The sequence below is a fragment of the Rhinoderma darwinii genome, chromosome 1, assembly GCF_050947455.1.
Source record: "Rhinoderma darwinii isolate aRhiDar2 chromosome 1, aRhiDar2.hap1, whole genome shotgun sequence".
Taxonomy (NCBI): Eukaryota; Metazoa; Chordata; class Amphibia; order Anura; family Rhinodermatidae; genus Rhinoderma; species Rhinoderma darwinii.
The window spans coordinates 247,245,444-247,263,642 of record NC_134687.1 but is presented as its reverse complement, the minus strand read 5'-3'; the positions used below and the strand labels follow the sequence as shown (position 1 = coordinate 247,263,642).

The window sequence follows — 18,199 nt, the reverse complement described above, 5'->3', positions numbered from 1 at the left end:
TAGATTTTGTTTCACAATAGATTAAATAGGACTATGGATTAAAGCATTTAACGTCAATGGCCATTCTAAGCTGAATGTGCCTGCTCTCGTCAGAACGCAGAAGTTACACAGCTTAAGGCCTCGCTAGTACCAGTGTTGGAGACTGTCTGGGAATCCGTGGTGCGGTAGAATTTTTATTATGTCGTTTAGATTTTGTTTCACAATCGATTAAAAAGGACTATGGATTAAGCATTTAATGTCAATGGCCATTCTAAGCTGAATGTGCCTGCTCTCGTCAGATCGCAGAAGTTACACAGCTTAAGGCCTCGCTAGTACTAGTGTGGGAGACTGTCTGGGAATCCGTGGAGCGGTTGACTTTTTATTATGTTGTTTAGATTTTGTTTCACAATCGATTAAAAAGGACTATGGATTAAAGCATTTAATGTCAATGGCCATTCTAAGCTGAATGTGCCTGCTCTCGTCAGATCGCAGAAGTTACACAGCTTAACGCCTCGCTAGTACCAGTGTGGGAGACTGTCTGGGAATCCGTGGTGTGGTTGACTTTTTATTATGTCGTTTAGATTTTGTTTCACAATAGATTAAATAGGACTATGGATTAAAGCATTTAACGTCAATGGCCATTCTAAGCTGAATGTGCCTGCTCTCGTCAGATCGCAGAAGTTACACAGCTTAAGGCCTCTCTAGTACCAGTGTGGGAGACTGTCTGGGAATCTGTGGTGCGGTTGACTTTTTATTATGTTGTTTAGATTTTGTTTCACAATAGATTAAATAGGACTATGGATTAAGGCTTTTAATGGCAATGGCCATTCTAAGCTGAATGTGCCTGCTCTCGTCAGATCGCAGAAGTTACACAGCTTAAGGCCTCGTTAGTACCAGTGTGGGAGACTGTCTGGGAATCCGTGGTGCGGTTGACTTTTTATTATGTCGTTTAGATTTTGTTTCACAATAGATTAAATAGGACTATGGATTAAAGCATTTAACGTCAATGGCCATTCTAAGCTGAATGTGCCTGCTCTCGTCAGATCGCAGAAGTTACACAGCTTAAGGCCTCGCTAGTACCAGTGTGGGAGACTGTCTGGGAATCTGTGGTGCGGTTGACTTTTTATTATGTTGTTTCGATTTTGTTTCACAATAGATTAAATAGGACTATGGATTAAGGCTTTTAACGGCAATGGCCATTCTAAGCTGAATGTGCCTGCTCTCGTCAGATCGCAGAAGTTACACAGCTTAAGGCCTCGTTAGTACCAGTGTGGGAGACTGTCTGGGAATCCGTGGTGCGGTTGACTTTTTATTATGTCGTTTAGATTTTGTTTCACAATCGATTAAAAAGGACTATGGATTAAAGCATTTATTGTCAATGGCCATTCTAAGCTGAATGTGCCTGCTCTCGTCAGATCGCAAAAGTTGCACAGCTTAAGGCCTCGCTAGTACCAGTGTGGGAGACTGTCTGGGAATCCGTGGTGCGGTTGACTTTTTATTATGTCGTTTAGATTTTGTTTCACGATCAATTAAAAAGGACTATGGATTAAAACATTTATTGTCAATGGCCATTCTAAGCTGAATGTGCCTGCTCTCGTCAGATCGCAGAAGTTACACAGCTTAAGGCCTTGCTAGTACCAGTGTGGGAGACTGTCTGGGAATCCGTGGTGCGGTTGACTTTTTATTATGTCGTTTAGATTTTGTTTCACAATAGATTAAATAGGACTATGGATTAAAGCATTTAATGTCAATGGCCATTCTAAGCTGAATGTGCCTGCTCTCGTCAGAACGCAGAAGTTACACAGCTTAAGGCCTCGCTAGTACCAGTGTTGGAGACTGTCTGGGAATCCGTGGTGCGGTAGAATTTTTATTATGTCGTTTAGATTTTGTTTCACAATCGATTAAAAAGGACTATGGATTAAGCATTTAATGTCAATGGCCATTCTAAGCTGAATGTGCCTGCTCTCGTCAGATCGCAGAAGTTACACAGCTTAAGGCCTCGCTAGTACTAGTGTGGGAGACTGTCTGGGAATCCGTGGAGCGGTTGACTTTTTATTATGTTGTTTAGATTTTGTTTCACAATCGATTAAAAAGGACTATGGATTAAAGCATTTAATGTAAATGGCCATTCTAAGCTGAATGTGCCTGCTCTCGTCAGATCGCAGAAGTTACACAGCTTAACGCCTCGCTAGTAGCTAGTACCAGTGTGGGAGACTGTCTGGGAATCCGTGGTGTGGTTGACTTTTTATTATGTCGTTGAGATTTTGTTTCACAATAGATTAAATAGGACTATGGATTAAAGCATTTAACGTCAATGGCCATTCTAAGCTGAATGTGCCTGCTCTCGTCAGATCGCAGAAGTTACACAGCTTAAGGCCTCGCTAGTACCAGTGTGGGAGACTGTCTGGGAATCTGTGGTGCGGTTGACTTTTTATTATGTTGTTTAGATTTTGTTTCACAATAGATTAAATAGGACTATGGATTAAGGCTTTTAATGGCAATGGCCATTCTAAGCTGAATGTGCCTGCTCTCGTCAGATCGCAGAAGTTACACAGCTTAAGGCCTCGTTAGTACCAGTGTGGGAGACTGTCTGGGAATCCGTGGTGCGGTTGACTTTTTATTATGTCGTTTAGATTTTGTTTCACAATCGATTAAAAAGGACTATGGATTAAAGCATTTAATGTCAATGGCCATTCTAAGCTGAATGTGCCTGCTCTCGTTAGATCGCAGAAGTTACACAGCTTAACGCCTCGCTAGTACCAGTGTGGGAGACTGTCTGGGAATCCGTGGTGTGGTTGACTTTTTATTATGTCGTTTAGATTTTGTTTCACAATAGATTAAATAGGACTATGGATTAAAGCATTTAACGTCAATGCCCATTCTAAGCTGAATGTGCCTGCTCTCGTCAGATCGCAGAAGTTACACAGCTTAAGGCCTCGCTAGTACCAGTGTGGGAGACTGTCTGGGAAACCGTGGTGCGGTTGAAATTTTATTATGTCGTTTAGATTTTGTTTCACAATCGATTAAAAAGGACTATGGATTAAAGCATTTAATGTCAATGGCCATTCTAAGCTGAATGTCCCTGCTCTCGTCAGATCGCAGAAGTTGCACAGCTTAAGGCCTCGCTAGTACCAGTGTGGGAGACTGTCTGGGAATCCGTGGTGCGGTTGACTTTTTTTTATGTTGTTTAGATTTTGTTTCACAATAGATGAAATAGGACTATGGATTAAGGCTTTTAATGTCAATGGCCATTCTAAGCTGAATGTACCTGCTCTCGTCAGATCGCAGAAGTTACACAGCTTAAGGCCTCGCTAGTACTAGTGTGGGAGACTGTCTGGGAATCCGTGGTGCGGTTGACTTTTTATTATGTCGTTTAAATTTTGTTTCACAATCGATTAAAAAGGACTATGGATTAAAGCATTTAATGTCAACGGCAATGGCAATTCTAAGCTGAATGTCCCTGCTCTCGTCAGATCGCAGAAGTTACACAGCTTAAGGCCTCGCTAGTACCAGTGTGGGAGACTGTCTGGGAATCCGTGGTGCGGTTGACTTTTTATTATGTTGTTTAGATTTTGTTTCACAATAGATTAAATATGACTATGGATTAAGGCTTTTAATGGCAAAGGCCATTCTCAGCTGAATGTGCCTGCTCTCGTCAGATCGCAGAAGTTACACAGCTTAAGGCCTCGTTAGTACCAGTGTGGGAGACTGTCTTGAAATCCGTGGTGCCGTTGACTTTTTATTATGTCGTTTAGATTTTGTTTCACAATCGATTAAAAAGGACTATGGATTAAAGCATTTAATGTCAATGGCCATTCTAAGCTGAATGTGCCTGCTCTCGTTAGATCGCAGAAGTTACACAGCTTAACGCCTCGCTAGTACCAGTGTGGGAGACTGTCTGGGAATCCGTGGTGTGGTTGACTTTTTATTATGTCGTTTAGATTTTGTTTCACAATCGATTATAAAGGACTATGGATTAAAGCATTTAATGTCAATGGCCATTCTAAGCTGAATGTCCCTGCTCTCGTCAGATCGCAGAAGTTACACAGCTTAAGGCCTCGCTAGTACCAGTGTGGGAGACTGTCTGGGAATCAGTGGTGCGGTTGACTTTTTATTATGTTGTTTAGATTTTGTTTCACAATAGATTAAATAGGACTATGGATTAAGGCTTTTAATGTCAATGGCCATTCTAAGCTGAATGTGCCTGCTCTCGTCAGATCGCAGAAGTTACACAGCTTAAGGCCTCGCTAGTACCAGTGTGGGAGACTGTCTGGGAATCCGTGGTGCGGTTGTCTTTTTATTATGTTGTTTAGATTTTGTTTCACAATAGATTAAATAGGACTATGGATTAAGGCTTTTAATGGCAATGGCCATTCTAAGCTGAATGTGCCTGCTCTCGTCAGATCGCAGAAGTTACACAGCTTAAGGCCTCGTTAGTACCAGTGTGGGGGACTGTCTGGGAATCTGTGGTGCGGTTGACTTTTTATTATGTCGTTTAGATTTTGTTTCACAATAGATTAAAAAGGACTATGGATTAAAGCATTTAATGTCAATGGCCATTCTAAGCTGAATGTGCCTGCTCTCGTCAGATCGCAGAAGTTACACAGCTTAAGGCCTCGCTATTACCAGTGTGGGAGACTGTCTGGGAATCTGTGGTGCGGTTGCCTTTTTATTATGTTGTTTAGATTTTGTTTCACAATAGATTAAATAGGACTATGGATTAAGGCTTTTAATGGCAATGGCCATTCTAAGCTGAATGTGCCTGCTCTCGTCAGATCGCAGAAGTTACACAGCTTAAGGCCTCGTTAGTACCAGTGTGGGAGACTGTCTGGGAATCCGTGGTGCGGTTGACTTTTTATTATGTCGTTTAGATTTTGTTTCACAATCGATTAAAAAGGACTATGGATTAAAGCATTTAATGTCAATGGCCATTCTAAGCTGAATGTGCCTGCTCTCGTTAGATCGCAGAAGTTACACAGCTTAACGCCTCGCTAGTACCAGTGTGGGAGACTGTCTGGGAATCCGTGGTGTGGTTGACTTTTTATTATGTCGTTTAGATTTTGTTTCACAATAGATTAAATAGGACTATGGATTACAGCATTTAACGTCAATGGCCATTCTAAGCTGAATGTGCCTGCTCTCGTCAGATCGCAGAAGTTACACAGCTTAAGGCCTCGCTAGTACCAGTGTGGGAGACTGTCTGGGAATCCGTGGTGCGGTTGAATTTTTATTATGTCGTTTAGATTTTGTTTCACAATCGATTAAAAAGGACTATGGATTAAAGCATTTAATGTCAATGGCCATTCTAAGCTGAATGTCCCTGCTCTCGTCAGATCGCAGAAGTTACACAGCTTAAGGCCTCGCTAGTACCAGTGTGGGAGACTGTCTGGGAATCCGTGGTGCGGTTGACTTTTTTTTATGTTGTTTAGATTTTGTTTCACAATAGATGAAATAGGACTATGGATTAAGGCTTTTAATGTCAATGGCCATTCTAAGCTGAATGTACCTGCTCTCGTCAGATCGCAGAAGTTACACAGCTTAAGGCCTCGCTAGTACTAGTGTGGGAGACTGTCTGGGAATCCGTGGTGCGGTTGACTTTTTATTATGTCGTTTAGATTTTGTTTCACAATCGATTAAAAAGGACTATGGATTAAAGCATTTAGTGTCAACGGCAATGGCAATTCTAAGCTGAATGTGCCTGCTCTCGTTAGATCGCAGAAGTTACACAGCTTAACGCCTCACTAGTACCAGTGTGGGAGACTGTCTGGGAATCCGTGGTGTGGTTGACTTTTTATTATGTCGTTAAGATTTAGTTTCACAATAGATTAAATAGGACTATGGATTAAAGCATTTAACGTCAATGGCCATTCTAAGCTGAATGTGCCTGCTCTCGTCAGATCGCAGAAGTTACACAGCTTAAGGCCTCGCTAGTACCAGTGTGGGAGACTGTCTGGGAATCCGTGGTGCTGTTGAATTTTTATTATGTCGTTTAGATTTTGTTTCACAATCGATTAAAAAGGACTATGGATTAAAGCATTTAATGTCAATGGCCATTCTAAGCTGAATGTCCCTGCTCTCGTCAGATCGCAGAAGTTACACAGCTTAAGGCCTCGCTAGTACCAGCGTGGGAGACTGTCTGGGAATCCGTGGTGCGGTTGACTTTTTATTATGTCGTTTAGATTTTGTTTCACAATGGATTAAAAAGGACTATGGATTAAAGCATTTATTGTCAATGGCCATTCTAAGCTGAATGTGCCTGCTCTCGTCACATCGCAGAAGTTACACAGCTTAAGGCCTTGCTAGTACCAGTGTGGGAGACTGTCTGGGAATCCGTAGTGCGGTTGACTTTTTATTATGTCGTTTAGATTTTGTTTCACAATCAATTAAAAAGGACTATGGATGAAAAGCATTTAATGTCAATGGCCATTCTAAGCTGAATGTGCCTGCTCTCGTCAGATCGCAGAAGTTACACAGCTTAAGGCCTTGCTAGTACCAGTGTGGGAGACTGTCTGGGAATCCGTGGTGCGGTTGCCTTTTTATTATGTCGTTTAGATTTTGTTTCACAATAGATAAAATAGGACTATGGATTAAAGCATTTAACGTCAATGGCCATTCTAAGCTGAATGTGCCTGCTCTCGTCAGAACGCAGAAGTTACACAGCTTAAAGCCTCGCTAGTACCAGTGTTGGAGACTGTCTGGGAATCCGTGGTGCGGTTGACTTTTTATTATGTCGTTTAGATTTTGTTTCACAATCGATTAAAAAGGACTATGGATTAAGCATTTAATGTCAATGGCCATTCTAAGCTGAATGTCCCTGCTCTCGTCAGATCGTAGAAGTTACACAGCTTAAGGCCTCGCTAGTACCAGTGTGGGAGACTGTCTGGGAATCCGTGGTGCGGTTGACTTTTTATTATGTTGTTTAGATTTTGTTTCACAATAGATTAAATAGAACTATGGATTAAGGCTTTTAATGTCAATGGCCATTCTAAGCTGAATGTGCCTGCTCTCGTCAGATCGCAGAAGTTACACAGCTTAAGGCCTCGCTAGTACCAGTGTGGGAGACTGTCTGGGAATCCGTGGTGCGGTTGACTTTTTATTATGTTGTTTAGATTTTGTTTCACAATAGATTAAATAGGACTATGGATTAAGGCTTTTAATGGCAATGGCCATTCTAAGCTGAATGTCCCTGCTCTCGTCAGATCGCAGAAGTTACACAGCTTAAGCCCTCGTTAGTACCAGTGTGGGAGACTGTCTGGGAATCCGTGGTGCGGTTGACTTTTTATTATGTCATTTAGATTTTGTTTCACAATCGATTAAAAAGGACTATGGATTAACGCATTTAATGTCAATGGCCATTCTAAGCTGAATGTGCCTGCTCTCGTCAGATCGCAGAAGTTACACAGCTTAAGGCCTCGTTAGTACCAGTGTGGGAGACTGTCTGGGAATCCGTGGTGCGGTTGACTTTTTATTATGTCGTTTAGATTTTGTTTCACAATCGATTAAAAAGGACTATGAATTAAAGCATTTAATGTCAATGGCCATTCTAAGCTGAATGTGCCTGCTCTCGTTAGATCGCAGAAGTTACACAGCTTAACGCCTCGCTAGTACCAGTGTGGGAGACTGTCTGGGAATCCGTGGTGCGGTTGACTTTTTATTATGTCGTTTAGATTTTGTTTCACAATAGATTAAATAGGACTATGGATTAAAGCATTTAACGTCAATGGCAATTCTAAGCTGAATGTGCCTGCTCTCGTCAGATCGCAGAAGTTACACAGCTTAAGGCCTCGCTAGTACCAGTGTGGGAGACTGTCTGGGAATCCGTGGTGCGGTTGAATTTTTATTATGTTGTTTAGATTTTGTTTCACAATCGATTAAAAAGGACTATGGATTAAAGCATTTAATGTCAATGGCCATTCTAAGCTGAATGTCCCTGCTCTCGTCAGATCGCAGAAGTTACACAGCTTAAGGCCTCGCTAGTACCAGTGTGGGAGACTGTCTGGGAATCCGTGGTGCGGTTGAATTTTTATTATGTCGTTTTGATTTTGTTTCACAATCGATTAAAAAGGACTATGGATTAAAGCATTTAATGTCAATGGCCATTCTAAGCTGAATGTCCCTGCTCTCGTCAGATCGCAGAAGTTACACAGCTTAAGGCCTTGCTAGTAACAGTGTGGGAGACTGTCTGGGAATCCGTGGTGCGGTAGACTTTTTATTATGCTGTTTAGATTTTGTTTCACAATCGATTAAAAAGGACTATGGATTCAAGCATTTAATGTCAATGGCCATTCTAAGCTGAATGTGCCTGCTCTCGTCAGATCGCAGAAGTTACACAGCTTAAGGCTTTGCTAGTACCAGTGTGGGAGACTGTCTGGGAATCCGTGGTGCGGATGACTTTTTATTATGTCGTTTAGATTTTGTTTCACAATAGATTAAATAGGACTATGGATTAAAGCATTAAACGTCAATGGCCATTCTAAGCTGAATGTGCCTGCTCTCGTCAGAACGCAGAAGTTACACAGCTTAAGGCCTCGCTAGTACCAGTGTGGGAAACTGTCTGGGAATCCGTGGTGCGGTTGATTTTTTATTATGTCGTTTAGATTTTGTTTCACAATCGATTAAAAAGGACTATGTATTAAAGCACTTAATGTCAATGGCTACTCTAAGCTGAATGTCCCTGCTCTCGTCAGATCGCAGAAGTTACACAGCTTAAGGCCTCGCTAGTACCAGTGTGGGAGACTGTCTGGGAATCCGTGGTGCGGTTGACTTTTTTTTATGTTGTTTAGATTTTGTTTCACAATAGATTAAATAGGAGTATGGATTAAGGCTTTTAATGTCAATGGCCATTCTAAGCTGAATGTGCCAGCTCTCGTCAGATCGCAGAAGTTACACAGCTTAAGGCCTCGCTAGTACCAGTGTGGGAGACTGTCTGGGAATCCGTGGTGCGGTTGACTTTTTATTATGTCGTTTAGATGTTGTTTCACAATCGATTAAAAAGGACTATGGATTAAAGCATTTAATGTCAATGGCCATTCTAAGCTGAATGTGCCTGCTCTCGTTAGATCGCAGAAGTTACACAGCTTAACGCCTCGCTAGTACCAGTGTGGGAGACTGTCTGGGAATCCGTGGTGCGGTTGACTTTTTATTATGTTGTTTAGATTTTGTTTCACAATAGATTAAATAGGACTATGGATTAAGACATTTAACGTCAATGGCCATTCTAAGCTGAATGTGCCTGCTCTCGTCAGATCGCAGAAGTTACACAGCTTAAGGCTTCGCTAGTACCAGTGTGGGAGACTGTCTGGGAATCTGTGGTGCGGTTGAATTTTTATTATGTCGTTTAGATTTTGTTTCACAATCGATTAAAAAGGACTATGGATTAAAGCATTTAATGTCAATGGCCATTCTAAGCTGAATGTCCCTGCTCTCGTCAGATTGCGGAAGTTACACAGCTTAAGGCCTCGCTAGTACCAGTGTGGGAGACTGTCTGGGAATCCGTGGTGCGGTTGACTTTTTATTATGTCGTTTAGATTTTGTTTCATAATCGATTAAAAAGGACTATGGATTAAAGCATTTAATGTCAATGGCCATTCTAAGCTGAATGTGCCTGCTCTCGTCAGATCGCAGAAGTTACACAGCTTAAGGCCTCGCTAGTACCAGTGTGGGAGACTGTCTGGGAATCCGTGGTGCGGTTGACTTTTTATTATGTCGTTTAGATTTTGTTTCACAATAGATTAAATAGGACTATGGATTAAAGCATTTAACGTCAATGGCCATTCTAAACTGAATGTTCCTGCTCTCGTCAGAACGCAGAAGTTACACAGCTTAAGGCCTCGCTAGTACCAGTGTGGGAGACTGTCTGGGAATCCGTGGTGCGGTAGACTTTTTATTATGTCGTTTAGATTTTGTTTCACAATCGATTAAAAAGGACTATGGATTAAAGCATTTAATGTCAATGGCAATTCTAAGCTGAATGTGCCTGTTCTCGTTAGATCGCAGAAGTTACACAGCTTAAGCCCTCGCTAGTACCAGTGTGGGAGAGTGTCTGGGAATCCGTGGTGTGGTTGACTTTTTATTATGTTGTTTAGATTTTGTTTCACAATCGATTAAAAAGGACTATGGATTAAAGCATTTAATGTCAATGGCCATTCTAAGCTGAATGTGCCTGCTCTCGTTAGATCGCAGAAGTTACACAGCTTAACGCCTCGCTAGTACCAGTGTGGGAGACTGTCTGGGAATCCGTGGTGCGGTTGACATTTTATTATGTCGTTTAGATTTTGTTTCACAATAGATTAAATAGGACTATGGATTAAAGCATTAAACGTCAATGGCCATTCTAAGCTGAATGTGCCTGCTCTCGTCAGAACGCAGAAGTTACACAGCTTAAGGCCTCGCTAGTACCAGTGTGGGAAACTGTCTGGGAATCCGTGGTGCGGTTGATTTTTTATTATGTCGTTTAGATTTTGTTTCACAATCGATTAAAAAGGACTATGTATTAAAGCACTTAATGTCAATGGCTACTCTAAGCTGAATGTCCCTGCTCTCGTCAGATCGCAGAAGTTACACAGCTTAAGGCCTCGCTAGTACCAGTGTGGGAGACTGTCTGGGAATCCGTGGTGCGGTTGACTTTTTTTTATGTTGTTTAGATTTTGTTTCACAATAGATTAAATAGGAGTATGGATTAAGGCTTTTAATGTCAATGGCCATTCTAAGCTGAATGTGCCAGCTCTCGTCAGATCGCAGAAGTTACACAGCTTAAGGCCTCGCTAGTACCAGTGTGGGAGACTGTCTGGGAATCCGTGGTGCGGTTGACTTTTTATTATGTCGTTTAGATGTTGTTTCACAATCGATTAAAAAGGACTATGGATTAAAGCATTTAATGTCAATGGCCATTCTAAGCTGAATGTGCCTGCTCTCGTTAGATCGCAGAAGTTACACAGCTTAACGCCTCGCTAGTACCAGTGTGGGAGACTGTCTGGGAATCCGTGGTGTGGTTGACTTTTTATTATGTCGTTTAGATTTTGTTTCACAATAGATTAAATAGGACTATGGATTAAAGCATTTAACGTCAATGGCCATTCTAAGCTGAATGTGCCTGCTCTCGTCAGATCGCAGAAGTTACACAGCTTAACGCCTCGCTAGTACCAGTGTGGGAGACTGTCTGGGAATCCGTGGTGTGGTTGACTTTTTATTATGTCGTTTAGATTTTGTTTCACAATAGATTAAATAGGACTATGGATTAAAGCATTTAACGTCAATGGCCATTCTAAGCTGAATGTGCCTGCTCTCGTCAGATCGCAGAAGTTACACAGCTTAAGGCCTCTCTAGTACCAGTGTGGGAGACTGTCTGGGAATCTGTGGTGCGGTTGACTTTTTATTATGTTGTTTAGATTTTGTTTCACAATAGATTAAATAGGACTATGGATTAAGGCTTTTAATGGCAATGGCCATTCTAAGCTGAATGTGCCTGCTCTCGTCAGATCGCAGAAGTTACACAGCTTAAGGCCTCGTTAGTACCAGTGTGGGAGACTGTCTGGGAATCCGTGGTGCGGTTGACTTTTTATTATGTCGTTTAGATTTTGTTTCACAATAGATTAAATAGGACTATGGATTAAAGCATTTAACGTCAATGGCCATTCTAAGCTGAATGTGCCTGCTCTCGTCAGATCGCAGAAGTTACACAGCTTAAGGCCTCGCTAGTACCAGTGTGGGAGACTGTCTGGGAATCTGTGGTGCGGTTGACTTTTTATTATGTTGTTTCGATTTTGTTTCACAATAGATTAAATAGGACTATGGATTAAGGCTTTTAACGGCAATGGCCATTCTAAGCTGAATGTGCCTGCTCTCGTCAGATCGCAGAAGTTACACAGCTTAAGGCCTCGTTAGTACCAGTGTGGGAGACTGTCTGGGAATCCGTGGTGCGGTTGACTTTTTATTATGTCGTTTAGATTTTGTTTCACAATCGATTAAAAAGGACTATGGATTAAAGCATTTATTGTCAATGGCCATTCTAAGCTGAATGTGCCTGCTCTCGTCAGATCGCAAAAGTTGCACAGCTTAAGGCCTCGCTAGTACCAGTGTGGGAGACTGTCTGGGAATCCGTGGTGCGGTTGACTTTTTATTATGTCGTTTAGATTTTGTTTCACGATCAATTAAAAAGGACTATGGATTAAAACATTTATTGTCAATGGCCATTCTAAGCTGAATGTGCCTGCTCTCGTCAGATCGCAGAAGTTACACAGCTTAAGGCCTTGCTAGTACCAGTGTGGGAGACTGTCTGGGAATCCGTGGTGCGGTTGACTTTTTATTATGTCGTTTAGATTTTGTTTCACAATAGATTAAATAGGACTATGGATTAAAGCATTTAATGTCAATGGCCATTCTAAGCTGAATGTGCCTGCTCTCGTCAGAACGCAGAAGTTACACAGCTTAAGGCCTCGCTAGTACCAGTGTTGGAGACTGTCTGGGAATCCGTGGTGCGGTAGAATTTTTATTATGTCGTTTAGATTTTGTTTCACAATCGATTAAAAAGGACTATGGATTAAGCATTTAATGTCAATGGCCATTCTAAGCTGAATGTGCCTGCTCTCGTCAGATCGCAGAAGTTACACAGCTTAAGGCCTCGCTAGTACTAGTGTGGGAGACTGTCTGGGAATCCGTGGAGCGGTTGACTTTTTATTATGTTGTTTAGATTTTGTTTCACAATCGATTAAAAAGGACTATGGATTAAAGCATTTAATGTAAATGGCCATTCTAAGCTGAATGTGCCTGCTCTCGTCAGATCGCAGAAGTTACACAGCTTAACGCCTCGCTAGTAGCTAGTACCAGTGTGGGAGACTGTCTGGGAATCCGTGGTGTGGTTGACTTTTTATTATGTCGTTGAGATTTTGTTTCACAATAGATTAAATAGGACTATGGATTAAAGCATTTAACGTCAATGGCCATTCTAAGCTGAATGTGCCTGCTCTCGTCAGATCGCAGAAGTTACACAGCTTAAGGCCTCGCTAGTACCAGTGTGGGAGACTGTCTGGGAATCTGTGGTGCGGTTGACTTTTTATTATGTTGTTTAGATTTTGTTTCACAATAGATTAAATAGGACTATGGATTAAGGCTTTTAATGGCAATGGCCATTCTAAGCTGAATGTGCCTGCTCTCGTCAGATCGCAGAAGTTACACAGCTTAAGGCCTCGTTAGTACCAGTGTGGGAGACTGTCTGGGAATCCGTGGTGCGGTTGACTTTTTATTATGTCGTTTAGATTTTGTTTCACAATCGATTAAAAAGGACTATGGATTAAAGCATTTAATGTCAATGGCCATTCTAAGCTGAATGTGCCTGCTCTCGTTAGATCGCAGAAGTTACACAGCTTAACGCCTCGCTAGTACCAGTGTGGGAGACTGTCTGGGAATCCGTGGTGTGGTTGACTTTTTATTATGTCGTTTAGATTTTGTTTCACAATAGATTAAATAGGACTATGGATTAAAGCATTTAACGTCAATGCCCATTCTAAGCTGAATGTGCCTGCTCTCGTCAGATCGCAGAAGTTACACAGCTTAAGGCCTCGCTAGTACCAGTGTGGGAGACTGTCTGGGAAACCGTGGTGCGGTTGAAATTTTATTATGTCGTTTAGATTTTGTTTCACAATCGATTAAAAAGGACTATGGATTAAAGCATTTAATGTCAATGGCCATTCTAAGCTGAATGTCCCTGCTCTCGTCAGATCGCAGAAGTTGCACAGCTTAAGGCCTCGCTAGTACCAGTGTGGGAGACTGTCTGGGAATCCGTGGTGCGGTTGACTTTTTTTTATGTTGTTTAGATTTTGTTTCACAATAGATGAAATAGGACTATGGATTAAGGCTTTTAATGTCAATGGCCATTCTAAGCTGAATGTACCTGCTCTCGTCAGATCGCAGAAGTTACACAGCTTAAGGCCTCGCTAGTACTAGTGTGGGAGACTGTCTGGGAATCCGTGGTGCGGTTGACTTTTTATTATGTCGTTTAAATTTTGTTTCACAATCGATTAAAAAGGACTATGGATTAAAGCATTTAATGTCAACGGCAATGGCAATTCTAAGCTGAATGTCCCTGCTCTCGTCAGATCGCAGAAGTTACACAGCTTAAGGCCTCGCTAGTACCAGTGTGGGAGACTGTCTGGGAATCCGTGGTGCGGTTGACTTTTTATTATGTTGTTTAGATTTTGTTTCACAATAGATTAAATATGACTATGGATTAAGGCTTTTAATGGCAAAGGCCATTCTCAGCTGAATGTGCCTGCTCTCGTCAGATCGCAGAAGTTACACAGCTTAAGGCCTCGTTAGTACCAGTGTGGGAGACTGTCTTGAAATCCGTGGTGCCGTTGACTTTTTATTATGTCGTTTAGATTTTGTTTCACAATCGATTAAAAAGGACTATGGATTAAAGCATTTAATGTCAATGGCCATTCTAAGCTGAATGTGCCTGCTCTCGTTAGATCGCAGAAGTTACACAGCTTAACGCCTCGCTAGTACCAGTGTGGGAGACTGTCTGGGAATCCGTGGTGTGGTTGACTTTTTATTATGTCGTTTAGATTTTGTTTCACAATCGATTATAAAGGACTATGGATTAAAGCATTTAATGTCAATGGCCATTCTAAGCTGAATGTCCCTGCTCTCGTCAGATCGCAGAAGTTACACAGCTTAAGGCCTCGCTAGTACCAGTGTGGGAGACTGTCTGGGAATCAGTGGTGCGGTTGACTTTTTATTATGTTGTTTAGATTTTGTTTCACAATAGATTAAATAGGACTATGGATTAAGGCTTTTAATGTCAATGGCCATTCTAAGCTGAATGTGCCTGCTCTCGTCAGATCGCAGAAGTTACACAGCTTAAGGCCTCGCTAGTACCAGTGTGGGAGACTGTCTGGGAATCCGTGGTGCGGTTGTCTTTTTATTATGTTGTTTAGATTTTGTTTCACAATAGATTAAATAGGACTATGGATTAAGGCTTTTAATGGCAATGGCCATTCTAAGCTGAATGTGCCTGCTCTCGTCAGATCGCAGAAGTTACACAGCTTAAGGCCTCGTTAGTACCAGTGTGGGGGACTGTCTGGGAATCTGTGGTGCGGTTGACTTTTTATTATGTCGTTTAGATTTTGTTTCACAATAGATTAAAAAGGACTATGGATTAAAGCATTTAATGTCAATGGCCATTCTAAGCTGAATGTGCCTGCTCTCGTCAGATCGCAGAAGTTACACAGCTTAAGGCCTCGCTATTACCAGTGTGGGAGACTGTCTGGGAATCTGTGGTGCGGTTGCCTTTTTATTATGTTGTTTAGATTTTGTTTCACAATAGATTAAATAGGACTATGGATTAAGGCTTTTAATGGCAATGGCCATTCTAAGCTGAATGTGCCTGCTCTCGTCAGATCGCAGAAGTTACACAGCTTAAGGCCTCGTTAGTACCAGTGTGGGAGACTGTCTGGGAATCCGTGGTGCGGTTGACTTTTTATTATGTCGTTTAGATTTTGTTTCACAATCGATTAAAAAGGACTATGGATTAAAGCATTTAATGTCAATGGCCATTCTAAGCTGAATGTGCCTGCTCTCGTTAGATCGCAGAAGTTACACAGCTTAACGCCTCGCTAGTACCAGTGTGGGAGACTGTCTGGGAATCCGTGGTGTGGTTGACTTTTTATTATGTCGTTTAGATTTTGTTTCACAATAGATTAAATAGGACTATGGATTACAGCATTTAACGTCAATGGCCATTCTAAGCTGAATGTGCCTGCTCTCGTCAGATCGCAGAAGTTACACAGCTTAAGGCCTCGCTAGTACCAGTGTGGGAGACTGTCTGGGAATCCGTGGTGCGGTTGAATTTTTATTATGTCGTTTAGATTTTGTTTCACAATCGATTAAAAAGGACTATGGATTAAAGCATTTAATGTCAATGGCCATTCTAAGCTGAATGTCCCTGCTCTCGTCAGATCGCAGAAGTTACACAGCTTAAGGCCTCGCTAGTACCAGTGTGGGAGACTGTCTGGGAATCCGTGGTGCGGTTGACTTTTTTTTATGTTGTTTAGATTTTGTTTCACAATAGATGAAATAGGACTATGGATTAAGGCTTTTAATGTCAATGGCCATTCTAAGCTGAATGTACCTGCTCTCGTCAGATCGCAGAAGTTACACAGCTTAAGGCCTCGCTAGTACTAGTGTGGGAGACTGTCTGGGAATCCGTGGTGCGGTTGACTTTTTATTATGTCGTTTAGATTTTGTTTCACAATCGATTAAAAAGGACTATGGATTAAAGCATTTAGTGTCAACGGCAATGGCAATTCTAAGCTGAATGTGCCTGCTCTCGTTAGATCGCAGAAGTTACACAGCTTAACGCCTCACTAGTACCAGTGTGGGAGACTGTCTGGGAATCCGTGGTGTGGTTGACTTTTTATTATGTCGTTAAGATTTAGTTTCACAATAGATTAAATAGGACTATGGATTAAAGCATTTAACGTCAATGGCCATTCTAAGCTGAATGTGCCTGCTCTCGTCAGATCGCAGAAGTTACACAGCTTAAGGCCTCGCTAGTACCAGTGTGGGAGACTGTCTGGGAATCCGTGGTGCTGTTGAATTTTTATTATGTCGTTTAGATTTTGTTTCACAATCGATTAAAAAGGACTATGGATTAAAGCATTTAATGTCAATGGCCATTCTAAGCTGAATGTCCCTGCTCTCGTCAGATCGCAGAAGTTACACAGCTTAAGGCCTCGCTAGTACCAGCGTGGGAGACTGTCTGGGAATCCGTGGTGCGGTTGACTTTTTATTATGTCGTTTAGATTTTGTTTCACAATGGATTAAAAAGGACTATGGATTAAAGCATTTATTGTCAATGGCCATTCTAAGCTGAATGTGCCTGCTCTCGTCACATCGCAGAAGTTACACAGCTTAAGGCCTTGCTAGTACCAGTGTGGGAGACTGTCTGGGAATCCGTAGTGCGGTTGACTTTTTATTATGTCGTTTAGATTTTGTTTCACAATCGATTAAAAAGGACTATGGATTAAGCATTTAATGTCAATGGCCATTCTAAGCTGAATGTCCCTGCTCTCGTCAGATCGTAGAAGTTACACAGCTTAAGGCCTCGCTAGTACCAGTGTGGGAGACTGTCTGGGAATCCGTGGTGCGGTTGACTTTTTATTATGTTGTTTAGATTTTGTTTCACAATAGATTAAATAGAACTATGGATTAAGGCTTTTAATGTCAATGGCCATTCTAAGCTGAATGTGCCTGCTCTCGTCAGATCGCAGAAGTTACACAGCTTAAGGCCTCGCTAGTACCAGTGTGGGAGACTGTCTGGGAATCCGTGGTGCGGTTGACTTTTTATTATGTTGTTTAGATTTTGTTTCACAATAGATTAAATAGGACTATGGATTAAGGCTTTTAATGGCAATGGCCATTCTAAGCTGAATGTCCCTGCTCTCGTCAGATCGCAGAAGTTACACAGCTTAAGCCCTCGTTAGTACCAGTGTGGGAGACTGTCTGGGAATCCGTGGTGCGGTTGACTTTTTATTATGTCATTTAGATTTTGTTTCACAATCGATTAAAAAGGACTATGGATTAACGCATTTAATGTCAATGGCCATTCTAAGCTGAATGTGCCTGCTCTCGTCAGATCGCAGAAGTTACACAGCTTAAGGCCTCGTTAGTACCAGTGTGGGAGACTGTCTGGGAATCCGTGGTGCGGTTGACTTTTTATTATGTCGTTTAGATTTTGTTTCACAATCGATTAAAAAGGACTATGAATTAAAGCATTTAATGTCAATGGCCATTCTAAGCTGAATGTGCCTGCTCTCGTTAGATCGCAGAAGTTACACAGCTTAACGCCTCGCTAGTACCAGTGTGGGAGACTGTCTGGGAATCCGTGGTGCGGTTGACTTTTTATTATGTCGTTTAGATTTTGTTTCACAATAGATTAAATAGGACTATGGATTAAAGCATTTAACGTCAATGGCAATTCTAAGCTGAATGTGCCTGCTCTCGTCAGATCGCAGAAGTTACACAGCTTAAGGCCTCGCTAGTACCAGTGTGGGAGACTGTCTGGGAATCCGTGGTGCGGTTGAATTTTTATTATGTTGTTTAGATTTTGTTTCACAATCGATTAAAAAGGACTATGGATTAAAGCATTTAATGTCAATGGCCATTCTAAGCTGAATGTCCCTGCTCTCGTCAGATCGCAGAAGTTACACAGCTTAAGGCCTCG

General features: G+C 41.8%; 48 pseudogenes; all 48 read left to right on the top strand.

Annotated features, from left to right (window-relative positions):
• Nucleotides 1-52: 52 nt before the first annotated feature.
• Nucleotides 53-171, top strand: LOC142671363 (5S ribosomal RNA; annotated as a pseudogene).
• Nucleotides 172-423: 252 nt separating this feature from the next.
• LOC142691063 (5S ribosomal RNA) lies at nucleotides 424-542 on the top strand (annotated as a pseudogene).
• A 253-nt stretch (nucleotides 543-795) lies between these two features.
• Nucleotides 796-913, top strand: LOC142711605 (5S ribosomal RNA; annotated as a pseudogene).
• A 254-nt stretch (nucleotides 914-1,167) lies between these two features.
• On the top strand, nucleotides 1,168-1,285 carry LOC142711594 (5S ribosomal RNA; annotated as a pseudogene).
• A 440-nt stretch (nucleotides 1,286-1,725) lies between these two features.
• Nucleotides 1,726-1,844, top strand: LOC142671340 (5S ribosomal RNA; annotated as a pseudogene).
• A 631-nt stretch (nucleotides 1,845-2,475) lies between these two features.
• Nucleotides 2,476-2,593, top strand: LOC142711583 (5S ribosomal RNA; annotated as a pseudogene).
• Nucleotides 2,594-2,661: 68 nt separating this feature from the next.
• Nucleotides 2,662-2,780, top strand: LOC142698964 (5S ribosomal RNA; annotated as a pseudogene).
• A 440-nt stretch (nucleotides 2,781-3,220) lies between these two features.
• LOC142683055 (5S ribosomal RNA) lies at nucleotides 3,221-3,337 on the top strand (annotated as a pseudogene).
• A 260-nt stretch (nucleotides 3,338-3,597) lies between these two features.
• LOC142704448 (5S ribosomal RNA) lies at nucleotides 3,598-3,716 on the top strand (annotated as a pseudogene).
• A 67-nt stretch (nucleotides 3,717-3,783) lies between these two features.
• LOC142698953 (5S ribosomal RNA) lies at nucleotides 3,784-3,902 on the top strand (annotated as a pseudogene).
• A 67-nt stretch (nucleotides 3,903-3,969) lies between these two features.
• LOC142737117 (5S ribosomal RNA) lies at nucleotides 3,970-4,088 on the top strand (annotated as a pseudogene).
• Nucleotides 4,089-4,155: 67 nt separating this feature from the next.
• On the top strand, nucleotides 4,156-4,274 carry LOC142732522 (5S ribosomal RNA; annotated as a pseudogene).
• Nucleotides 4,275-4,713: 439 nt separating this feature from the next.
• LOC142711572 (5S ribosomal RNA) lies at nucleotides 4,714-4,831 on the top strand (annotated as a pseudogene).
• Nucleotides 4,832-4,899: 68 nt separating this feature from the next.
• On the top strand, nucleotides 4,900-5,018 carry LOC142698942 (5S ribosomal RNA; annotated as a pseudogene).
• A 68-nt stretch (nucleotides 5,019-5,086) lies between these two features.
• Nucleotides 5,087-5,203, top strand: LOC142710226 (5S ribosomal RNA; annotated as a pseudogene).
• A 69-nt stretch (nucleotides 5,204-5,272) lies between these two features.
• LOC142709843 (5S ribosomal RNA) lies at nucleotides 5,273-5,389 on the top strand (annotated as a pseudogene).
• A 69-nt stretch (nucleotides 5,390-5,458) lies between these two features.
• Nucleotides 5,459-5,575, top strand: LOC142683044 (5S ribosomal RNA; annotated as a pseudogene).
• Nucleotides 5,576-5,835: 260 nt separating this feature from the next.
• LOC142736747 (5S ribosomal RNA) lies at nucleotides 5,836-5,954 on the top strand (annotated as a pseudogene).
• Nucleotides 5,955-6,022: 68 nt separating this feature from the next.
• On the top strand, nucleotides 6,023-6,139 carry LOC142710115 (5S ribosomal RNA; annotated as a pseudogene).
• Nucleotides 6,140-6,394: 255 nt separating this feature from the next.
• On the top strand, nucleotides 6,395-6,512 carry LOC142707641 (5S ribosomal RNA; annotated as a pseudogene).
• A 440-nt stretch (nucleotides 6,513-6,952) lies between these two features.
• On the top strand, nucleotides 6,953-7,069 carry LOC142701192 (5S ribosomal RNA; annotated as a pseudogene).
• Nucleotides 7,070-7,324: 255 nt separating this feature from the next.
• On the top strand, nucleotides 7,325-7,441 carry LOC142695114 (5S ribosomal RNA; annotated as a pseudogene).
• Nucleotides 7,442-8,067: 626 nt separating this feature from the next.
• Nucleotides 8,068-8,186, top strand: LOC142701010 (5S ribosomal RNA; annotated as a pseudogene).
• A 254-nt stretch (nucleotides 8,187-8,440) lies between these two features.
• LOC142709766 (5S ribosomal RNA) lies at nucleotides 8,441-8,557 on the top strand (annotated as a pseudogene).
• Nucleotides 8,558-9,556: 999 nt separating this feature from the next.
• Nucleotides 9,557-9,673, top strand: LOC142701182 (5S ribosomal RNA; annotated as a pseudogene).
• A 68-nt stretch (nucleotides 9,674-9,741) lies between these two features.
• LOC142737073 (5S ribosomal RNA) lies at nucleotides 9,742-9,860 on the top strand (annotated as a pseudogene).
• Nucleotides 9,861-10,300: 440 nt separating this feature from the next.
• LOC142709755 (5S ribosomal RNA) lies at nucleotides 10,301-10,417 on the top strand (annotated as a pseudogene).
• A 440-nt stretch (nucleotides 10,418-10,857) lies between these two features.
• LOC142698931 (5S ribosomal RNA) lies at nucleotides 10,858-10,976 on the top strand (annotated as a pseudogene).
• A 67-nt stretch (nucleotides 10,977-11,043) lies between these two features.
• LOC142691051 (5S ribosomal RNA) lies at nucleotides 11,044-11,162 on the top strand (annotated as a pseudogene).
• Nucleotides 11,163-11,415: 253 nt separating this feature from the next.
• On the top strand, nucleotides 11,416-11,533 carry LOC142711565 (5S ribosomal RNA; annotated as a pseudogene).
• Nucleotides 11,534-11,787: 254 nt separating this feature from the next.
• On the top strand, nucleotides 11,788-11,905 carry LOC142711549 (5S ribosomal RNA; annotated as a pseudogene).
• A 440-nt stretch (nucleotides 11,906-12,345) lies between these two features.
• Nucleotides 12,346-12,464, top strand: LOC142671329 (5S ribosomal RNA; annotated as a pseudogene).
• A 631-nt stretch (nucleotides 12,465-13,095) lies between these two features.
• Nucleotides 13,096-13,213, top strand: LOC142711538 (5S ribosomal RNA; annotated as a pseudogene).
• Nucleotides 13,214-13,281: 68 nt separating this feature from the next.
• Nucleotides 13,282-13,400, top strand: LOC142698920 (5S ribosomal RNA; annotated as a pseudogene).
• A 440-nt stretch (nucleotides 13,401-13,840) lies between these two features.
• LOC142683033 (5S ribosomal RNA) lies at nucleotides 13,841-13,957 on the top strand (annotated as a pseudogene).
• A 260-nt stretch (nucleotides 13,958-14,217) lies between these two features.
• LOC142704437 (5S ribosomal RNA) lies at nucleotides 14,218-14,336 on the top strand (annotated as a pseudogene).
• A 67-nt stretch (nucleotides 14,337-14,403) lies between these two features.
• LOC142698911 (5S ribosomal RNA) lies at nucleotides 14,404-14,522 on the top strand (annotated as a pseudogene).
• A 67-nt stretch (nucleotides 14,523-14,589) lies between these two features.
• On the top strand, nucleotides 14,590-14,708 carry LOC142737116 (5S ribosomal RNA; annotated as a pseudogene).
• A 67-nt stretch (nucleotides 14,709-14,775) lies between these two features.
• On the top strand, nucleotides 14,776-14,894 carry LOC142732511 (5S ribosomal RNA; annotated as a pseudogene).
• Nucleotides 14,895-15,333: 439 nt separating this feature from the next.
• LOC142711527 (5S ribosomal RNA) lies at nucleotides 15,334-15,451 on the top strand (annotated as a pseudogene).
• Nucleotides 15,452-15,519: 68 nt separating this feature from the next.
• Nucleotides 15,520-15,638, top strand: LOC142698906 (5S ribosomal RNA; annotated as a pseudogene).
• A 68-nt stretch (nucleotides 15,639-15,706) lies between these two features.
• On the top strand, nucleotides 15,707-15,823 carry LOC142710215 (5S ribosomal RNA; annotated as a pseudogene).
• A 69-nt stretch (nucleotides 15,824-15,892) lies between these two features.
• On the top strand, nucleotides 15,893-16,009 carry LOC142709832 (5S ribosomal RNA; annotated as a pseudogene).
• Nucleotides 16,010-16,078: 69 nt separating this feature from the next.
• On the top strand, nucleotides 16,079-16,195 carry LOC142683022 (5S ribosomal RNA; annotated as a pseudogene).
• Nucleotides 16,196-16,455: 260 nt separating this feature from the next.
• LOC142736736 (5S ribosomal RNA) lies at nucleotides 16,456-16,574 on the top strand (annotated as a pseudogene).
• Nucleotides 16,575-16,642: 68 nt separating this feature from the next.
• LOC142710104 (5S ribosomal RNA) lies at nucleotides 16,643-16,759 on the top strand (annotated as a pseudogene).
• A 440-nt stretch (nucleotides 16,760-17,199) lies between these two features.
• On the top strand, nucleotides 17,200-17,316 carry LOC142701172 (5S ribosomal RNA; annotated as a pseudogene).
• Nucleotides 17,317-17,571: 255 nt separating this feature from the next.
• On the top strand, nucleotides 17,572-17,688 carry LOC142695103 (5S ribosomal RNA; annotated as a pseudogene).
• Nucleotides 17,689-18,199: the final 511 nt, after the last annotated feature.